Source organism: Xenopus laevis, chromosome 8L (assembly GCF_017654675.1).
Source record: "Xenopus laevis strain J_2021 chromosome 8L, Xenopus_laevis_v10.1, whole genome shotgun sequence".
Taxonomy (NCBI): Eukaryota; Metazoa; Chordata; class Amphibia; order Anura; family Pipidae; genus Xenopus; species Xenopus laevis.
The window spans coordinates 97,494,644-97,514,966 of record NC_054385.1 but is presented as its reverse complement, the minus strand read 5'-3'; the positions used below and the strand labels follow the sequence as shown (position 1 = coordinate 97,514,966).

At 38.5% G+C, this 20,323-nt stretch overlaps 1 protein-coding gene across 1 annotated transcript in view; it reads left to right on the top strand.

The window, feature by feature from the left end:
- The first annotated feature begins 1,694 nt into the window (after positions 1–1,694).
- The window catches only part of mideas.L (mitotic deacetylase associated SANT domain protein L homeolog), a 69,775-nt gene continuing 51,146 nt past the window's right edge, over positions 1,695–20,323 (top strand). The window contains exon 1 of the mRNA XM_018231051.2: positions 1,695–1,939. The gene's annotated coding sequence lies outside the window, so the exon portion shown is untranslated. The remainder of the gene's footprint in view (positions 1,940–20,323) is intronic.

Below are 20,323 nucleotides of genomic sequence, written 5' to 3'. Positions count from 1 at the left end.
GAACGATTTTACTTCGACCACAGAATACACAAATTCTATGAAAAAAGTTTGAATTCAATATTTGAAGTATTTTAATTCGATGGTTGAATTTCAAAGTATTTTTTACTTCGAAATTCGACCCTTGATAAATCTGCCCCTAAGCCTTCATTATTCCATGATAACCGTCTTTCGGACCAATAGGTTCAAAAGACCCGAATTTCAAATTTCACTCAAATCAGTACTGTAGCTACAACTGCCAATCAGACCCATCTATTGCCATGTTTAGTGTGGTACATGCAGTGGTATAATTAGATGTTACTGGGCCCTGCAGCAAATTAATTTAGGGTCTCCAACATATCCAGAGATTGCCCTGTGTTACCATTATGTAATTGCTAATTAAGAGGTATTAATTATACCTCTTGGGGCCCCCTGCAGCCGCTTCATCTGTAGTTATGTCCCTGGATATATGCAGTGTTGGACTGGCCCACAGGAATACCAGGAGAACTCCCGGTGGGCCCAGGTGTCAGTGGGCCCTCCTGCTTCAAAACATTTGGCATATTTCATGGCCATTACCTATTTCTATGAGAACAAAGAGACTAAATAGATTGAATAATAGATTATGACATGTAAAGAAAAGAGACTAGCAGAATAGACGTTGCGTGAGGAGAGGAATTATAATAGTACTGAAAGTGGGCCCCTGATCTAAGGTCTTTTGGTGGGCCCCTGGTCTAAGATTTTTGGGTGGGCCCCTGGTGTCCCAGTCCGACACTGGATATATGATCTCATGATAGAGTCCTGCAGCGGGTCGGGTAGCAGGATGCAGGAAGGATTTTCAGGTGCAGGATAAATGCAGGTCGTCGGTTGGATTGTGGGTATTATCTATATTATTTATCTTATGTTATATTATCAATATTTTACTCCTTTACACTTAATTAAAAAAAATGTCCACCCCCACCCACTCCTGATGATGTCACTTCTGGTTTGCAGCAAAAGCACTTCCTGTTTAATGGTGGTTAGTGGGTTGTGGATTGGGTTGTAGATAAGGCAGCTGCAAGTCTGGTCAGCTAGTGGGTCCAAGAGGGAAAAATGCCGGTTGCAGGTCTGGGTTGGATCCGGGTTTTAAAAACTGGTTCTGTGTAGAACTCTGTCTTATGGCCCAGGAGCTCCTACTTGTTCTCACTCCTGTTCAGATCTGCTCACACCTGATCCACTGGCGTGAACAAATAGATTAATGCTACTTCGGCACACACTACCAGACTTTGTTTAAAATGTCTAATCACTTGCTCATACAAAATATGTCATTCAGTCTGGCGTTATCTGTCCTTCATAAGACCGTGCTTACATGCTTATAATGTTATTGTACACAAATTACACAGACATCGATACAAACTCCCCAGTGGTCACACATTTTCTTTAATATTAATGGTTAGAGTGGCCATGCAGCTCCTACCCATATACATAAGAACAAATATAAAGAGAATTATTACCATTGCTTTATTGCATTATATTTTCCTAGTTTACTGGTCTGTTTATGTAAAAACAACTGGAGAATATATTTCCCCTTTAACAGTCAGAGACATCAGGGCAATGACTTTTGGCATTGAAGAATTCCTGTACTTTTAATTTCACCACTGGAGGAGGGAGGGAGTAAAGCTCCGAATACAAGGAAGTGACGACTATATGGAGTTAGCATATACACACACAGGCACACAAACAACTCATTTATGGACTGTGGCAGAGAGTAGCTGGCTTTTGGAGTGCTGACAGAAATACGGGGTGAGGCACCCTGTGGAAAAGAAAATGCTTTGTTGCTGTTGCAGTGGCAGTTTCTCTTCTGGTTTTATGGTTTTCATGAAGTATCCTGATCCAAGTGTCTATTTCAGCTCTTGCTTGGGGTGTTTGCAACTGACAGGAGCAGCTGATCTCTCCGGGTTCAACTGAGCAAAGTGCAGCAATTCAGGTCTGTGTTCCTTCTACTTTCAAAGGCTTTCTGGTTATCAGACACATTTTGTATTTCCACAGGGACCCTTAAAGGTTTGTGCACTGAGATATATACTGTATATATGACAGAACATGGTAGCTAATATTTGTTACTTACTCAGCACCCCACGCATAGTGGAGCCATACATAGCATGTAGGAGGAGGGGGCAGCCAGTAGGCATTATAGGGTAAGATGAAGTCAGAAAGAATGGTGACATTAATGATTTATATCAGTGTTGCTCAACCTGTAGCCGTTCAGTTGTAGAAGTTATGCAAGAGTCAGTATGTCAATAAAAGTATATTGATATATTGCCTGTATGATGTATTTGTCTTAAATCTCTTGATATGATTTCAGGAGGGAACCAGGCTGAATTGGTTTAATTAATGATTGACATACCGTATAGGTCATTCTGTGCAGGTACTATAAAACTGCTCACTGACGCTTTGAAGCCACTGGGAACGACATCCAAGGAGTCAGTGAGCAACATGGTGCTCTATTTTGAATATGGGAAATTTCTTGTTGGCAAAAATAAGCATTGGGTAGGCTACAGCAGGCAGAATAATTAAATCTCTTACATGATGGTGTTGGTTATTACATTGGAGAAGATGATCTCAGTGTTAGGAAATTTGCCCTACTGTGTTCTTGTGAATGTATGTGTATTTGTGTGTAATCTGCAACCCTGCTCACAGCCCCTTTCCTCACTTATGATATGCAATGACTGTATTGATCTGACAGGGCCATTCTGTAACAGCATAATTACTGTATTTAGAAATACACAAGCTGGCGAAAAAATATCTTTATTAGAATGTAACTGGTTTAAATAAGAAATCTGCAATGCATTTAAGGACCTCAAGACAGTGGGGCAGACATTGCAAATGAGGAAGAGGGAGCCCACCTGAAAGATTGTGATACCACAAAAAAATGACAAGTTAACCCCAATACAAATTTGCCTAATAAAAAAAATGGGTAGAACCTCTGCTTATTTGTCTTCGGCACTTCTCTTACTTGCTTAGGGTGCAATCAACTCCTAGGCTGCTTGCACACCACAGTATCCAGTACTACACAGCATATACAGGCAAAAGCATTTAAAGGGCAAATCCACCCCAAAATAAAAATGTTACCTAATAAAAGAAAACACAATTCTAAGCAACTTTCCAATATACATTTGTTCAAAATCTCCAGTGTTTTTAAAGTTATTTGCAAAAGTAATTGATATTGAAAGTAGCATTTGCTTAACTCCTTTTTTGTTACTGTTTAAACAATGTTGCAAATGTCTTAGTTCCCCAGCAAAGACAGGATCAGTTGCCGTGTCTTACATTGTATCAACTATCTGAGCCACCAGTGCAGAGAATAGAAAGGGACACACTACTTTCAATAGCAATACATATATAAATAACTTAAAAACCACAGAAAATTTGTAATGAATGTATATTGCAAAGTTGCTTAGAATTATGTTTTCTTTTATTAGGTAACATTTTTATTTTGCGGTGGATTTGCCCTTTAAATGCTTTTGCCTGTATGTGCTGTGTAGTACTGGATACTGTGGTGAGCAAGCAGCCTAGGAGCTGATTGCATCCTAAGCAAGTAAGAGAAGTGCGAAGACAAATTAGCAGAGATTCTACCCATTAAGGGCTGGGACACACTGGGCGATTTGGGGAGATTTAGTCGCCTGGCGACTAATCGCCGCGACTTTCCACGACCAATCTTCCCCGAATGCCTCCCCTCGCTCTGCGCCTGGCTAAAATGAAAAATCACCTGCGCTAATCACACGCGGCGATTCGTTTTCCGAAGTCGCCCGAAGTTTCCTCGTGAGGCAACTTCGGGCGACTTCGGAAAACGAATCGCCGTGTGTGATTAGCGCCGGCGACTTTTCATTTTATCCAGGCGCAGAGTGAGGGGAGGCATTCGGGGAGAAAAGTCGCTGCGATTAGTCGCCAGGCGACTAAATCTCCCCAAATCGCCCAGTGTGTCCCAGCCCTAACTCATATACAGATAAGTTACATAGTTAGATTGAGGAAGCAAAGTGTTTCTTGGGGGTTATACTTTCCTTTCACAAGCCCAACTGTTTGTGTACTAGTGCAAATGTAAAGCACCACACTACCCGCCCAGTCATTTCACTCTACTGCGTCATCAGGAATGTGCATTACACTTAAGGTAATTATAACCTGTGTAGTGCAGACTTTTAATAAATGAGCCTGGCCTGGGGGTTAATGGTTGAATTGAGTTGGAGCCATACAGTTTGGGTGCTATAGTGGGTGGTTATAGTGCTATAATGGATGGTTCTGCAGTAAATCAACACTTGTAACCTTGGCAAAGACATCTGTTGTATTGAGTCAGTTACATTATGTTGGAATTGTATAAAGTAGTGGCATGGTGGCACGGTAAGTAGCATGGCAGCCTTATTACAGAGAGGTTTCCTTTTAACCAGGGAACTAACTGCGCAAATATGAATTTTCTCTTCAAGTTTATGTTAGTTTTCTTAAGGTGATAGACTGTTGAATAATCACTGTAAACTTGAGTTGAGTGTGCCATTGGTTTAAGAAGGATAATAAACGAGGGCTAACATATTTAGAGGTCAGTGGACATGTCTTTTTCACTTAAATACAGTTTATTCGCTAAAAAATGAAATTAGAAATCCAAATAACAGAGTGTTACCAATTTCTACATGAAAACTGAAAGAATTGTTTTGAAGCCTTCAAACTGAGTTCATATGTGCTGAGTAGTGCTGAATGACATACATTTTGAAGTGAAGCTCTATATTTTATTCATATGCACATAAATAGTGCTATTAGCTCCCAAGGTGTAAGCTGATAGCACAATTACATTTGTGTACACATTACACATAACTGCCTTACATTATATGCATTATTCAGATAATTCAGTATAGGAATCATGATAGTTTATCCATAAAGTGGCAGTGTGTTCTGACAATTGATATGATATGTTGTGGTGGGAAAGGCAAGCAAACACAAAGATGAGCAATCACAAAGATGAGAAGCTACAGGCAGTTTAGGTAGGGCTCTTCGACAGTTAGGGATCATCAGCAGAGACAGGGGTGTTTTTTCTGCAGGATGAAAACATCCGACTTGTGTCATAGTGCACTGCTCAGATGTAGATATCTAATTGCTTTCCCAAACATTCATTTCTAAATATGCTTTAATATTCCTTCCTGATTAGTAAATATTTCTTAATATTACACAGTATTGGAAACAACAGAATGGGTTCAGGTTGACACAGGTTGAAAATCACTTCCCAAAATGCTTGCCACACACAATGATCACACTCAATTTGGTAATACCTGGTTGATTTGTTTGATTGTGCGGTGTGGACTTAGTAACAGTTGATGATGAAAGGTCCATAGGGACACATTTAAAAAACGTGGATAATTCCCAAAAGAATGTGTCATCTATCTGGAAAATCTGGGATGACAATTTCATACAGTGATCTGTTCAACTAGCCTCTAGATTAGAGCAACTGGAGTGATCTAATACAATAACATGCAACCAGGCCCGGACTGGCAATCTGTGGGTTCTGGCAAATGCCAGAGGGGCTGCTAAAAAAGTGCCATAGAAAGTGATTATTTAGTGGGCTGGTGGGGGCTGTTTGGGCCTCAATGTGGGCTGATTGGGCCTCTGTGGACCTGAAATGCCAGGGCCTATTTTAATTCTCAGTCCGGGCCTGCATGCAACTGCTGGATAACCAAAATTGAATCCATATGACTAGCTTTAAGGCTTTAGTACACAGGTCTGTTGGATGGAAAATCACAATGTTCCAACAGGCTTCTAATGTCTTCTCATTGCTGAAGGTTTACCTAGGGCGGCAAAGATCTGGGGACGGAAGCTGTTTTTTTGATTTTCAATGCAGGTCAACAGAGCTGGGGAAGAGAGCATCTCAACTTCTCTCAGCATTCCAAAAATACAGTGTGAAGGCAGTGAAGGCAATGCTCCATGTGCCCTGGCCCTAAACTCCAGTGTTTACCATAAGCCAGGTGCTTTCCATTGGTAACCCAGACATTTTCCCCAGTGGATGATCTAATTTTCCCAACTGTCCCGTTTGCTCTTTTAGAGGAGAAGTGTTCAAATAAAGCTTTCGGACAAAACCTCAGAAAATATGTCATTGCAATAAAATTAATATATTAATTTGTTCTTGCTGCTGTGGGTGACCTGTCTTATGTGTTTAAGGCAAACACCTGTACTTGATACAATAAAACAGGGACTATGTTAACAGCAGAAACGTATAAATACAATAGTATGATTACTTATTACTATGCAAATAATATGACTAATGGTATGTATGCGGTATCGTTCAATTTGAAATGTTTTTCTTATTTGAGAAATTGAAAATAAAGAGGAATAAAAAAAATAAAACAGGGACCTGAGTGTGTTTAAAAATAACATCCAGTAAATAAAATAAGATTTATACTGTAGCTGGGTGGCTGCAGGTTAGATAGTTTTTTGTGTTAAATGGCTTGCATTAACACTATTCAGAAAATACCTGATGCTCTGCTCCACTCCAGTCACAGCTTGGAAAACTATATTCAGTATCTGTAGTTAAATGTGAGTCAGTTTAATAGCAGTCTAGGATTGTGCCCCCTGGCAAAATGTAATAAGAGTTGCCTTGCATAGCTTCTGTAGTACAGGATGGGGGGGCCGACTCCAGCGTAATGGTATTGTGCAAGACCGGACTGTTTCTGCATAGTAAGTGCTTGAACATAGAGCCCAGCCCAAGGACAGGGCGCCACTGTACTTTGTACTAGAGCAACTAACAACCATGAAAATATCACTGAACTATTCACTGGTATACAATGAGCTAGCAATGTAAAATTACAGAATAGTCCAACAACTCTTTGAAGGAATAGCTAAAGTACACAATATCCTATGAGGAAAAGGTGAATTGTAACATTTGCCAGTATTTCTGTAGATAGTTTCATTTATGGCTAATTAACCCTTTCAGTGCCAGCCACGTTTCACTCTTCAATTGCGTTGGGTTCAGGGCTGGACATTTATTGAACATTTTGTGCTGTTTGCTTTTTGACATATGTTAAAGGAGAAGGAAAGGCTAAAATTAAGTTAGCTTTATCAGAAAGGTCGATATAAATACACCTGTAAACCCTCAAAGTAATGCTACTCTCTGTCCTCTGTTAAAAGAAACACAGCATTTCTTTCCTTTTATTGTGTACACATGGGCTTCTGTATCAGACTTCCTGTTTTCAGCATAAACCTCCAGGGCAGGGCTTGAGCATGCTCAGTTTGTTCCTCTCCCCCTCCCTCCTCCCATCCCTGCTGTAATCTGAGCTCAGAGCTGTAAGTGAGCAGGGAGAGACTCGGGTAGGAAGTGATGTCACACCAAGCTCATATGGCAGCTTCTATCCTAAACAAACAGAGACAGTGTCTAGAGCTGTTTACTCAGTATGGTAAAGCATTCTGCAGAATAAATATTGCGTTCTAGCTTGCACTATTGTGGCAAATCTGTTGACAATAAACTGTATTGGAGTTTTCCTTCTCCTTTAAGTTAATGCCCTATATGAGGAGGTGCACTGATTCCCAACACAACTATATGAACAAAAAAACAAATGAAAAAATAAAAAAAATGTTTTCAGGCACTCAAATTTCCCAAAGGGATAATATTTCTAGATTAATTAGATGAATTCTTGATTAATTTATGGCATAACTTTCCTAGAACAACACATATTAAATAAAGTGCATGTCAGAACCCAGTAAAAACATATTAACACAAGGGGTAACAGGTATCTCATATAGTATTGACACATGCATCAATATCACACATACTTAGGATCCAAATGGGCCCCAGCTATTACCAAGCACACACAGCCTCCCACATGATTCCATGAGGGACCAATTGTAAGCTACAGAATCTGCCAGTTTGCAAATAAAGTCTCTCATCTAAATTATAGGGGGGTCATCTGAGACTCATCGAGGGTATATACAGTTATGGGACCTGTTATCCAGAATGCTTGGGACCTGGGGTTTTCTGTATAATGGATCTTTCCATAATTTGAATTGTCATACATTTAAGTCTAATAGAAAATTATATAAACATTAAATAAATCCAATAGGCTGGTTTTGCTTCCAATAAGGATTAATTATATCTTAATTTGGATCAAGTACAAGCTACTGTTAAATTATTACAGATTAAAGGAAATCATGTTTAAAAATGTTGATTATTTAGATAAAATGGAGTCTATGGGAGAAGGCCTTTCCATAATTTGGAGCTTTCTGGATAATGGGTTTTCAGATAACAGGTTCAATACCTGTAATTTCTTCCATTTCATGTACAAAGTGCAACCACAGTTGTGCAAAGATGAGTGTGTTTTGGTGCTACGCATCAATGCACACCACCAGTCTGTTCAGAAGAATTGCTCTCAGTGTGCCTAGTGATGCTGTAAAACGCTGGAGCTACCACCACCTTGAAGGGTTCTCACAACAGCCTGTGTCAATAAATGCAGCATACTTGTTCCTCAAGAATCATTTGCATGTTTCTTAAGAGGATCACCTTTAGATCCAAGAGTCAAAAAGTCTGGTATTAGCATTCTAAAACTGCTACTATCTCAGATATTGCTAAAATTAGAAAATTAAAATAAACTGCAGATGTTTGTATCAATTCATTTTTTGGGTTTAGATTCCCTTTAAAGCAGAAATGGCACATTCAGTTTTTCAGAGCAAATATTTTATGCTCCTTTAGGAAAGGGAATCAGTTCGGACAAAACTGAAAGCCTTTGTGGCTGACCCAGATAAAACACAGAAACGTATGCTGATGTCAAGCTGTACGCAGATCCCCTTTATTCTTTTTGTACACGACACATCAGCTTGCATCGTAACTCTGTGCATAGACTTCAGCTTGTAAGAAGATCTTTTGTTTTCAGCCTGGCCATGATATGTGAACCTGTAGCCAGCTGCTCAAAGCTGCTCTCTGCAGCACAATCATAACCTCTGTGATTCCTTCATTTCTTGCTCCTGGAGACGAAAAGGATAGATCATTTGTTTTATGGACACAAGTTACAGTGACAAAATCATGATAAAAGCAATGTTTCTATTTCTGCCTTAGATTAGCTCTGGACAAAATTATTTTCAAAAAAAGTAACTGTTAAAGCACGACCAGTTGAATAGGTTGCCCTCCTTCCAGAAAACAACTGTTCTGCCGCTCTTTATGGCTGACGTTGCAGCTTGGTTTAGCCCACATGCAGTTCAAGATCCAGTCTGAAACCCAGTCTTTAGTGCAGGATCTTGAGTAATAGCTAAACAGTAAAACCCAGACCATATACTTAAATATCTTATTTTATATACACCTAATATGCATGATATAAAATCTGAATTTAGCATGGCCTGGGTCTTGTTCCTAGTACCCAGCGTTTAGGTGTCTATTTAAATTGTCCTACAGCATTGAAATAAAATAAAACTTGCATTACAGATTCCCTTTCTAGCCCTAAATAATTGGAGGTAATAGAAAACTGGACTTTATCAATAGGAAATTCCAACATACCTCTCAATTGTCCCGTTTTTAGAGGGACAGTCCCTCTTTTGACAGCTCAACCCGCAGTCCCTCGTTTGTACTGGAAAGTCAAATTTTTTTCTGCATTGAACAGTCAGAAAAAGAAACTATGTTTCTAACTTAATTGGCTTTTGGCAGGGAGCCCAGTACAGCCACAGCAGCAGATAAGATACTTTTATAACAATTTCAAGATAAAAAATAAGTAATTGTAACAATATAAGATAACAGGTCCCTTGGGAAAAGTTAGATTCACAGCTTAAAGGGCAATTCACCTTCATTAGTAAAACTGTAATAACTGAAACAAACCACAGAAATATGTTCAAACGTTCATAACCTGCCAAATTTTGTAAAATGAACATGGTAATTAGGGGGCGTGGCCACAAAAATGGCCGTGGTCAGAAAAATTCACTGCGCTGTGTGCACCGACTTTTTGTCCCTCTTTTTATTTCCAAAATGTTGGGAGGTATGATTCCAGGTATTGCTGCAGTTTAAATAACTCAGCGCTGCGCAATATGCTTGTGCTCTAAAATAATAATAAAGTGACTGCTAAAATCTGACATTAATTACCTATGTTTGTTGACTGTAGAAATTAATATATACTTTTACTCATTTTAGTACAGGTATGGGACCTGTTATCCAGAATGAGTGGGACACATAATTTGGATTCCCTTACCTCAAGATTCAACATTTATTGGTAAAACAGGCAATCTCTGGATATCTCTGGTTACTGGGCCCTAAAATGGATGTGCTGTGGGGCCCAGTAAAATCTAGTTACCGCCACTGGTTCTGTTTTATTATTACAGAGAAAAAAGGAAATGATTTTTAAAAATTTTAATTATTTGATTAAAATTAAGTCTTAGGGAGATGACATTTCTGTAATTTGGAGTTTTCTGGATAACGGATCCCATACCAGTATTATGAACATGTAACGTTTATGCCTAAAGTACATTCAATATAATGTCCTCTGTGGTATATTCAGAGAGAACCTTAGTGGTCAAATATAAAATCCTTTGCCAAAGATGTTAACTAACCCTATATTACTAGGTTGATAATGACCCGTTCTGGGCATTTTGAAGACCATGTGTCATCTTACTAATGTGAAGAGGAATAAGGTATAAAAAAGATCCTGGATTAGATCATTCTCACCATAATGACAAAGAAGGTCTATATAATTCCTTCTTGTTACCCGCATTTTGATCATAATAAAAAAGGCTGTGAGTTTTTTGACTGAGTAGCAATGTGATTTGATATACAGTAGCTTGAGATGACATGAGCATGGCATGTATAGGAGGAAGACAATCTGCAGGATCTAGCTGCATTATTACCTGTATCTAGTGTACTCTTACCTGTCATTTTATCTACAATGCATTTGACATTTTTAATTATTCACCCTATTGATGTTGTAAAATTCAATACCATGATACTGATCAGCAGGGTCAGACTGGGTCAGCGGGACACCAGGAAAAAACCTGTTGGGCCCAGAACCATTCTCTGCCTGAAACCATTGCCACTGCCCCAGACCTCCATCCCTGGCCCAGTCCTGGCTGTCAGAAGAAAAATGTATGTGCAGGTGGGCCCAGGGGGTTTTTGCTTGCTTGGGGGTCCCGAGGGGTATGTGTGAGGGCCCCTGGCGCAGCAGCCCAAAGTCTGACGCTGCCGATAAGATTGTCTTGTCAATACTGTTACTTTTTGGTGCATGTAAATGGGCTAGGGCCCTAGACAAAAAGGAAACTCCCATGTAGCAATATGGAAATGCCACTCCTTTGCATTGTCATAAATGCCATTAGTGAATAACATTTTCTAATTAAAATGAAGAAAACACATTTTGGTACAGGTATGGGATCATGACAAAATAATTATATGTACCGTCAGGTGCAGGAACAGCTGGCATTTTTTATTGTTGGCTTTTCAGACTACAAAGTGTTTTTTGGGGTTTTAGATTTTTGTATGAGATATGAAAAATCTGCAGGATATGTTTGGCATGCATTTATGAGAAACTGAGTCATTTGCAGTGTTTTCAAGCCTGTCTGGCTTCAGGATCTTTCTACCCTGGCCTAATAGTACTATATTGCACCTATGTGCATAACAAACAGCATGTGTGCTTTGTGAATCAGGCAGTAGCACAACAGCAAAGGTTGCTCACCAGATGTGTGACATATTGAAACAGTTCTTATAGTTTCCAAAATGTGAAATGTACTGTTAGATTGAAAATGTGTTCATTTCATGGTGTTCTACTTAAGGACCCTTGGGATGGCATTTTCCACCAATCACAAAATAACTTTGTCTTTGCCTTTACATATATTGCTTCAAATGGGAATTTTGCCTTGTAGAATGTAGTATGAAGTATACATATGAGTTATTAATTGGGCATATATTTTTAAGTTCATGGGCTTTGTTTGAACAGCTTTCTGTTCTCGGTGAATCTATTATGTACATGTATAAGATCTGTTATCCAGAATCCATGAGTCCTGGAGGTTTCTGGATACAGAGTCTGTAATTTGGATCTCCATACCTTACATTTCCTAAACAAAACATTGAAACATTAATTAAATCTCAATAGGATTGTTTTGCCTCCAATATGGAGTAATTATATTTCAGCTGGGATCAAGTACTATCTTCGGGAGATAGTCTTTCATAATTCAAATGTTTCTGGATGATGGCTTTCCAGATAATGAATCCCATACCTATCCTTTCAAGTGCCACAACTATATTTCAATAATTTAGTCTCACTGCATACGTCTTTTATGCTGAAGATCTGAACTCTGATAGTTTTCCTTAATAATTGCCATAAATTCATGAATTCAGCTCTCCGAAACTCAAATTTTTCAGATTTATTAAGTGATAAAAACTCAGATATATAAATTTGGTATCTCAAAGCTGGTGAGTTTATATAGAAGTCAGTAGGAATTGAATTAGCAAAACACAAGCTATTTTTAATTTGAGTTATTGATTTGATGATGGGTAACTGTGTTTGAGTTGGTTTTTCATGTTTTTACGCAATCAAGTTTTGGATGTTCTAATAAATAAGCACCTATAAGCACACATTTGTGATCTTAAAGTTTTTTAAATTAGAGATTAGGTTTTTGATAAATCCACATGTTTATATATATTAAATAGTATGCACATTTGTTACAAACAGGTGCCTTTGTGACACCTGGTGATGTTTCAAAAGTTCCAAAGAGAGCTAGGGTTTAAGAATTAGTTTTCGCTGAAAGAAGCTTCTCTTCACCAAGATTTAATTTACTAATACTATGTCTTTCTATACGGACTACCTGGACTATAGTCTATGGGGCAAATTCACTAACCTCAGAAAATTTGCCAGCGACGGCTTCGCTCACAGCGCAACACTTCGCCAGGCGTAGATTCGCCAGGACAACGCTAATTCACCAAAATCCAAGGTTGTGTCCAGAGCACCGAACGCTGACGAAGTTGCGCTAACGTTACTGCGCCAAGCGAAGTTGCGATAGCGTTGCCTAATTTGCATACGGCGGGAAGTTAAAGTTCAATGGATGTATATGTTGCAGCAAATACATTACACTACACAAGCCAGGAAACCTTAATGAAATTAATTTTTATATTGCCCTACACATGAGCCCAGTGTATAGTTTATGTGCCATATGTTAGGAAATGTAGGGGGGAAGCTGGTTACCCCCAAAAAAATTACGCTATTTTTCAGCCTATCACCCTGAAAAAGGTTTTTTGGGACTTAGAAAATGTTTCCACTATTTTTTAAGGAACTCCTATCTACTCTATTGCACTTCACCTGGTCTGAGGTGGCAAGGGCAAGTCTGGCGCAAGAGGTAACGTTCAGTAAAATCCGCATCTTAGTGAATTTGCCTAGTTATGTCCATTCACCAGAGCGCAAATTCACCAGGCGTTAGGGAGCGAAGTACCGCTAGAGTCTATCTCCTTCGCTAGTGAAGTTACGTCAGTGACCAGTAGGAAATCTGCGAAGTACCGAAATTATGTCACTCTGGCGAATTTTCGCCCATGTTAGTCATTTGCCCCTATATGTAGCAATGTATGTGCAAGCAGCATTTATATATAGTCTTTCATAGGTATATATTCTGTAGGGTTCAGTTTCCTATATGAGGGGATGGCTTCTTTAGAAGGGGCCAAACAGTTGAGGGGGTCATAATCTAGCATGATTTGAGGTGGATGCTAATTTGTTGTTCTGGATACTGCTGGAATAGAACTATAGCAGGATGAATGTAGGTATATATGATACTGTTATGCACTATGGTGAGCCATACAAAAATTTTGGACTACAAGAGTCATGAGGTCTGGACCACAAAGTCAAAAAAGTTGTGCTTTAGTGGGTTGCAGCAAAAAAAAAGTAATAATTCAAATATAAATTCAACTGCTTAATTTATCCAATGAAACCAGTGCAGTCCTTTCCTATATATATCTAGGAAGGGGGGCTGGGGAAGGATGTCGGGAGAGTTAGCCGTAAAACTGCAAGTTTAGCCATCTTTGGTACAGAGGCTCTTGGAGTCATATTTGTTGATAGGAACAGCTGATTTTTATTTAGGGCGTTCTTTTATTAACAAAATTTGCTGGTTTTATTTCCAGTCAAAATCACAGAACGTTTACTGCTCCTGAAATCAGAGCTATAAAGAGGCTGCTTTATCCGAACAGATAAGCCATTGTGCCTGCTGCAGCTTTGCCCGCAAGGACTACAATGCTGAAAGCACAGCTGTGTCACTGCAATTCTGACTCTGAGCAGTCGGTTCAGAATGGTTCTTTTTTTTCACTTAATGGGGCCTACATTTCTGCAAAATGAAATATTAAGCGTACCAAATATTCACCATAATTGCTTACTGGATTATATATGGACAGATATTTTATGGCTAATGTTAAGCTAATGTTTCCATTAAACTGCAAAAGGGGGCACCTGATAATGTAGGGTCTCAGACCTCCAGCTATTCTTGATTTACTGATTATCTTCTTGATACCCGTCCATCACATAGGGACCGTATTGCACAAAATTTCTAATGATAAAAATCCTTAGTGAATTCAAAATAGAATTAATGTTAAGAAAGAAAATGTATTTTGTAGTGTAGTTACATAACATTTTTTTAGTGATTTTAAAGTTATATGATAATGTAATTGCAGTTGAAAGCCGTGTTTGTTCAACTCTAACAACACTTCTGGCTCTGTCTCTTCAAACAATGTAGCATACATCTTCTCAATTCTCTTATTGATTCTCTTATATTCTCTGTTGCTTCACGGGTCTGTCCATCAGCTAGCTTCGGCACAAGTACATTGGTTTAACAGTTAGAGCCAGCAGTGCAGAGATTAGCATTAACATATGAACATTGCTCTCAGTAGTAATATTACATTTACAAACAACTTGAAAACGATTGGGAATTTGTAATGTATATTTGTTTATATTGGAAAGTTCCTAAGGATTACATTTCATTAAGTTTCATTAAGAAAAATATTGTTTTTTTAGTTTATTGTCCCTTTAAGGATTTTTATTTGAAGACTTTTTGTACAATACAGCCTCAGTTGCACTAGGAGGTATTAGGAGTACATCAGACCTACCTACCTCCATTTGTATAGCTCTGTCTTCATAGGTAATGCAGGTCAGATCATGAATAAGCAGAATTGCTTCTATTGAGAAAGCATTGATGATGAAATATTGTAGGGAAGTTTGTAATACTTGCCAGGTTGTCAAATGCACAACTTTGCAGCACAACATTAACATGAAGTTAGTGGGGACATACTTTCCTTGCCATTCCTTTTACAACAGCTTGTAATCCTGGAATTTCTTTTGGTAAATTCTTCTTATAATGAAAGTCCTCTATGCTGCCCACCTATATTCCCTCTCATTTTTTTTTTTTTTGGTTGTGTGTGCAAAAAGGATCTTTATTTTTAAATTGCTGTCACTGGGAATGGTATACACACTATATTTCTTTCCAGCAAAAAAAAAAAATATACCAAAAAGCAAACAAAATAGCAGATACCACGGGCAAATTTACTAAAGGGCAAAGTGGCTAACCCTAGCGAAAATTCGCCAGCGTGACATAATTTTGTTACTTCGCCGATTTACTTACGGGTGCTGGCGTAAATTCGCTAGCGAAGTGGACCTACTCTAGCGCTACTTCGCACCCTTACGCCAGGCGAAGTTGCGCTATGGCGAAGGAACGTAACTACGCTAATTCACTAACTTGCGGATTTTACTGAATGTTACCTCTTGCGCCAGACTTGCCTTCGACACCTCAGACCAGGCAAAGTGCAATAGAGTAGATAGGGCTTGCTTCAAAAAATTTTATATTTTTTCTAAGTCCCAAAAAACGCTGGCGTCTTTTACTTTTTTAAGGGGGACAGGCTGAAAAAGATCGTAAATTGTTTTGGGGGTACCCCCCTTCACCCCAACATTTCCTAACATATGGCACCTAAACTATACAGTGGGCACATGTACAGGGCAAAATAACACCTCTATTTTATTTTATGAAGCTTTCCAAGGCTTGTGTAGTGTAATGTATTTGCTGCTACATATACGTCCATTGTACTTTAACTTGGCGCTGTATGCAAATTAGGCATCTCTAGCGTAACTTCGCTTTGCTTGACAAATTAACGGTAGCGCAACTTCGCTACCTTTTGCCTCCCTGAGCGGAACTTTGGATTTTAGTGAATTAGCGGCGCCCTGTCGAAACTTCGCCTGGCGAAGAACGGCGAAGCTAACGCTGGCGCAAATTCAAAGGTAAGTAAAATTGCCCCATATATTTACATTTTTTGATAAACTTTAAAAAAACCCCGAAAAAAACCTGTATTTGTTACATAAAACTTCATAATGACTAATAATAGAGATAATGGGGCCGATTCACTAACTTCGAGTGAAGGATTCGAAGTAAATAAACTTCGAATTTCGCAGTGTTTTTTGGGCTACTTCGACCATCGAATGGGCTACTTCGACCTTCGACTACGACTTCGAATCGAAGGATTCGAACTAAAAATCATTTGACTATTCGACTATTCGATAGTCGAAGTACTGTCTCTTTAAGAAAAAACTTCGACCCCCTAGTTCGCCATCTAAAAGCTACTGAAGTCAATGTTAGCCTATGGGGAAGGTCCCCATAGGCTTTCCTAAGTTTTTTTGGTCGAAGGATAATACTTCGATCGTTGGATTAAAATCCTTCGATTCGAAAGATTTAATCCTTCGATCGAAGGATTATTCCTTAGATCGTGCGATCGAACTATTTGCGCTAAAATCCTTCGACTTCGAAGTCGAAGGATTTTAATTCCCAGTCGAATATCGAGGGTTAATTAACCCTCGATTTTCGGCCCTTGGTGAATCAGCCCCAATGTGTTGACAGTTGTATAGTGTGTGTTTATAATCAGCTTTGTGACCCAAGAGCTTCTCTTGATGGGGAAATAATAGACTTTGGTTTTTGAAAAGTTATTTTCTGAGACCTTGAGCTGGGTCAGCGTCTGCCTGCTTACAGTCTTTAGTCTATAATTCTTTTAAAGGAGTTGTTCACCTTTAAAAAGGCTTGAATAGAAAAATTATAAAAGGTAGCAATAAAAATACATTTGTAAATTTACAAAGCATTTGTTTTTTACATGGGGGTCATTTGCAAGCTGGAAAGAATAAGAAGAAGAATGCAAATAGATAAAAGACTATAAAAATAAAAGGCCGATTCAAAAACATACTGAAAGTTAACTTCAAGGCAAACCACCCCTTTAATTGATGGTTTGTTTGGCTGGCCATGCACTACCTGATACTTTTAGCTCATCACTACGTTTTTGCTGTATGACCCATTGGTCTACAGATACCATACAGAGTATGACCAACTTTCTATAGTTCCATTAAGTTTCAAAGCAGGTGATTATTGCTGGGAAATATTGACAATCAGTGTCGGACTGGGACACCAGGGGCCCACCTGAAAACTTTAGACCAGGGTCCCATCCAAAAACCTTACACCAGGGGATCCATTATTCTTCCTCTCTTCACTCAACCTCTATTCTCCTAGTCTCTTTTTTTACATACTATAATCTATTATTCCATCTATTTAGCCTCTTTGTTCTCATATAATGGGAATAGCCATGAAATAGTCAAATGTTTAGCAGCATGAGTTCCCACTGACACCTGGGTCCACCGGGAGTTTTCCTGGTATCCCGGTGGGCCAGTCCGACACTGCTGACAATTTTCCTGATGATAATGGCCCAGGCTGCAGGTACACCAGCAGGGAGAGCAGCATATGTAATGGAGAGAGCTGTCATACTGCTTGCACAACATCACTATTGCTCATAGAAAATGTATATTCTTATAATATATAATGCATTCAAATCAGTACCTCAGTAGTTGGTACTTTTGCATTGGGGTCCTTCATTGGGCACAATCTGCAAGGAATTTGCATGTTCTCCCTATGTCTCTGGCATTTCTTCTGAGAACTTCAGTTTCCTGCCACACTATAAAAACATACAAACAGGTAAACTGGCCCTTGATTAATGAATGTGTGCATGCGATAAGGAATTTGATTGTAAACTCCACTGGTTCAGAAGCTAATATAAATAATAATACATCTGTAAAACTCTGTAGTGTATAAATAAAGACCAGTCATTTTGCAGATACAAAATGTAAACAGTTATCTTTTTTTACATAGAGAAGTTTCTGTAGTCAAATGTCACAAATTCCAAATGCAACATATTTTGCACAAAAGCAAGGAGTCTGTTACATTTGATTCTTAAAGAGAACCTTATTATTTTTTGTTGTTATTTATTTAAAGGACACGGTGCCAATGTTTTAGGGTTTTTGTGCATGGCACACACATCACAATATGACCTTGTTATGTATGGCAGGTTATTATAAGCATAAAAAACAGGAATAATTCAGGATATCCTGTTGTGCGTTTGGACAAATTACATGTCGGTAGTACTTATTTTCAGTTTATAGTGCATTGCCTAATTCATGGTGTACCAGCATTCACTTACTACTCCCAGCACTGCTCAGGCTAATTCATGTTTGTGGCACAGGTTAGCAGTCTGTGTGTTTTTAGGTGTTGCAGGACACCACTTACCCATGCAATGGCTGTGTGTAATGTTGCTAGGTTCACATAGCAAGCACATTCAAGCTTATAAAGGCAGGGTTCACATGGCTGCCTTTTGTCACAGCAACAAATAAACACAACAACGAGTTTGAAAGCAGAGACAACTGTCCAGGTGACGGTTTCAGATGAAAGAGCTTCATGTTCTGCTGACAAGGTTTGTCTCTGCATTGAAACAAAGTCAGCAGTGCCAACCTAATAGCCATGGGCTAATGTAATACAAGTGTCAACAGTTGCACAAGGTCTGGTAACCCAGGTCGCTTTTGTTGGTCACCTGTTTGCAAGCAAACATCTAATTTGTTGCTTTGTGTCACTAGACCTGGGGGTCTTTTAAAAATGTGCTGTCAAGATGTATTTGGAGGAAAATGTTAATTTTGGCCAGAAAGTCATTGAATGACAAATTCAAAATTGTGTGAATGCCATTTTTTATTCCACCTTAAACCATACAACTCAACATAATTTGATGGTATTAAGTCAAGCTAAAAGTGATTAATAACAACAATAATCTTATAACAAATTCAGACTGTCACAAGTTGTTCTGACAGATTTGCCTGGAGTAATTCTCTAATCCAAATAGTGTTGGGAATGATAATTTACTGGCAAAGCCTTCAATACCTCCTTATTCACTGTTTCTTAAATTGATGTTCTTGTAGCAAAAATGTAAAGGGTAGTTTATATTTAAATTAACTTTTAGAGGCACATTTATCAAGGGCCGAATTTTGAGGCTTAATAAACCCTCGAATTCGACCCTCGAAGTAAAATCCTTCGAATTCTATATTCGAAGGATTTTAGTGCAAATACTTCGATCGAACGATCAAATAAAAATCGTTCCATCGAATGATAAAATCCTTCGAATCGAACGATTCGAAGGATTTTAATTGATCGATCAAATGATTTTTATCCGATCATAAAAAACGTAGAAAAGTGCTGGGGAAGGTCCCCATAACTGCTGAAGTATGTAGTCTAAGTATTTTTTAAAGAGACAGTACTTCGACTAGCGAACGATTTTTAGTTTGCATCGTTCGAATCGAAGTCTAAGGTCGTAGTAGCCTATTCAATGGTCGAAGTACCCAAAAAAATACTTCGAAATTCGAAGTTCTTTTCATTCGAATCCTTCACTCGAGCTTAGTAAATGTGCCCAATAGTGTGTTACAGAATATCCCATTCCAAGCAACTTTCAAGTTGGTCTTTATTTTTGTTCATTTATTTATATCTTTAAATTATTTGCCTTTGTCTTCATCTTTCAAATGGTTATTGACAAAAAACTATTGCTCTGTGAGGCTACAATTAAGGCTACATTGGGCAAATTATTCGCTGTTTTCAGACTGCACTTTGTACAGATAACCCTCTCTTTGTGCCGCTAGACTAAATGTTCCTGACAATCTGGTAATTTAGTAATTACTCTGTACTTGGCAAAACCATTGAAGTCAATGGAACAAACTGTTGTGAAAAGTGATTTTAAAATATGTGAAAATAACACCATCAGTAAATGTTGGTTTTCTCATATAATACACAAGAGCCATAACACCATCAGTCAATGTTAGTTTAAATGATATCCTTATAAACGGTGAGTTCTGATGTCATTGTGTCACATGACTCACTGAAACTTGTGTATTATAATAAATGAAGTACCCCCAGTTGCAAAATATGAGGATATTAGAAGTTACCTCAGAGTTACATGACCTGTATAAAAACACTCGGCTTTTGGCCTTGTGTTTTTATATGGTCATGAAACTCCTCGGTAACTTATAATATCCTTATATTTTACAAGAGGGGGTACTTTATCCACTGTATAAACGGT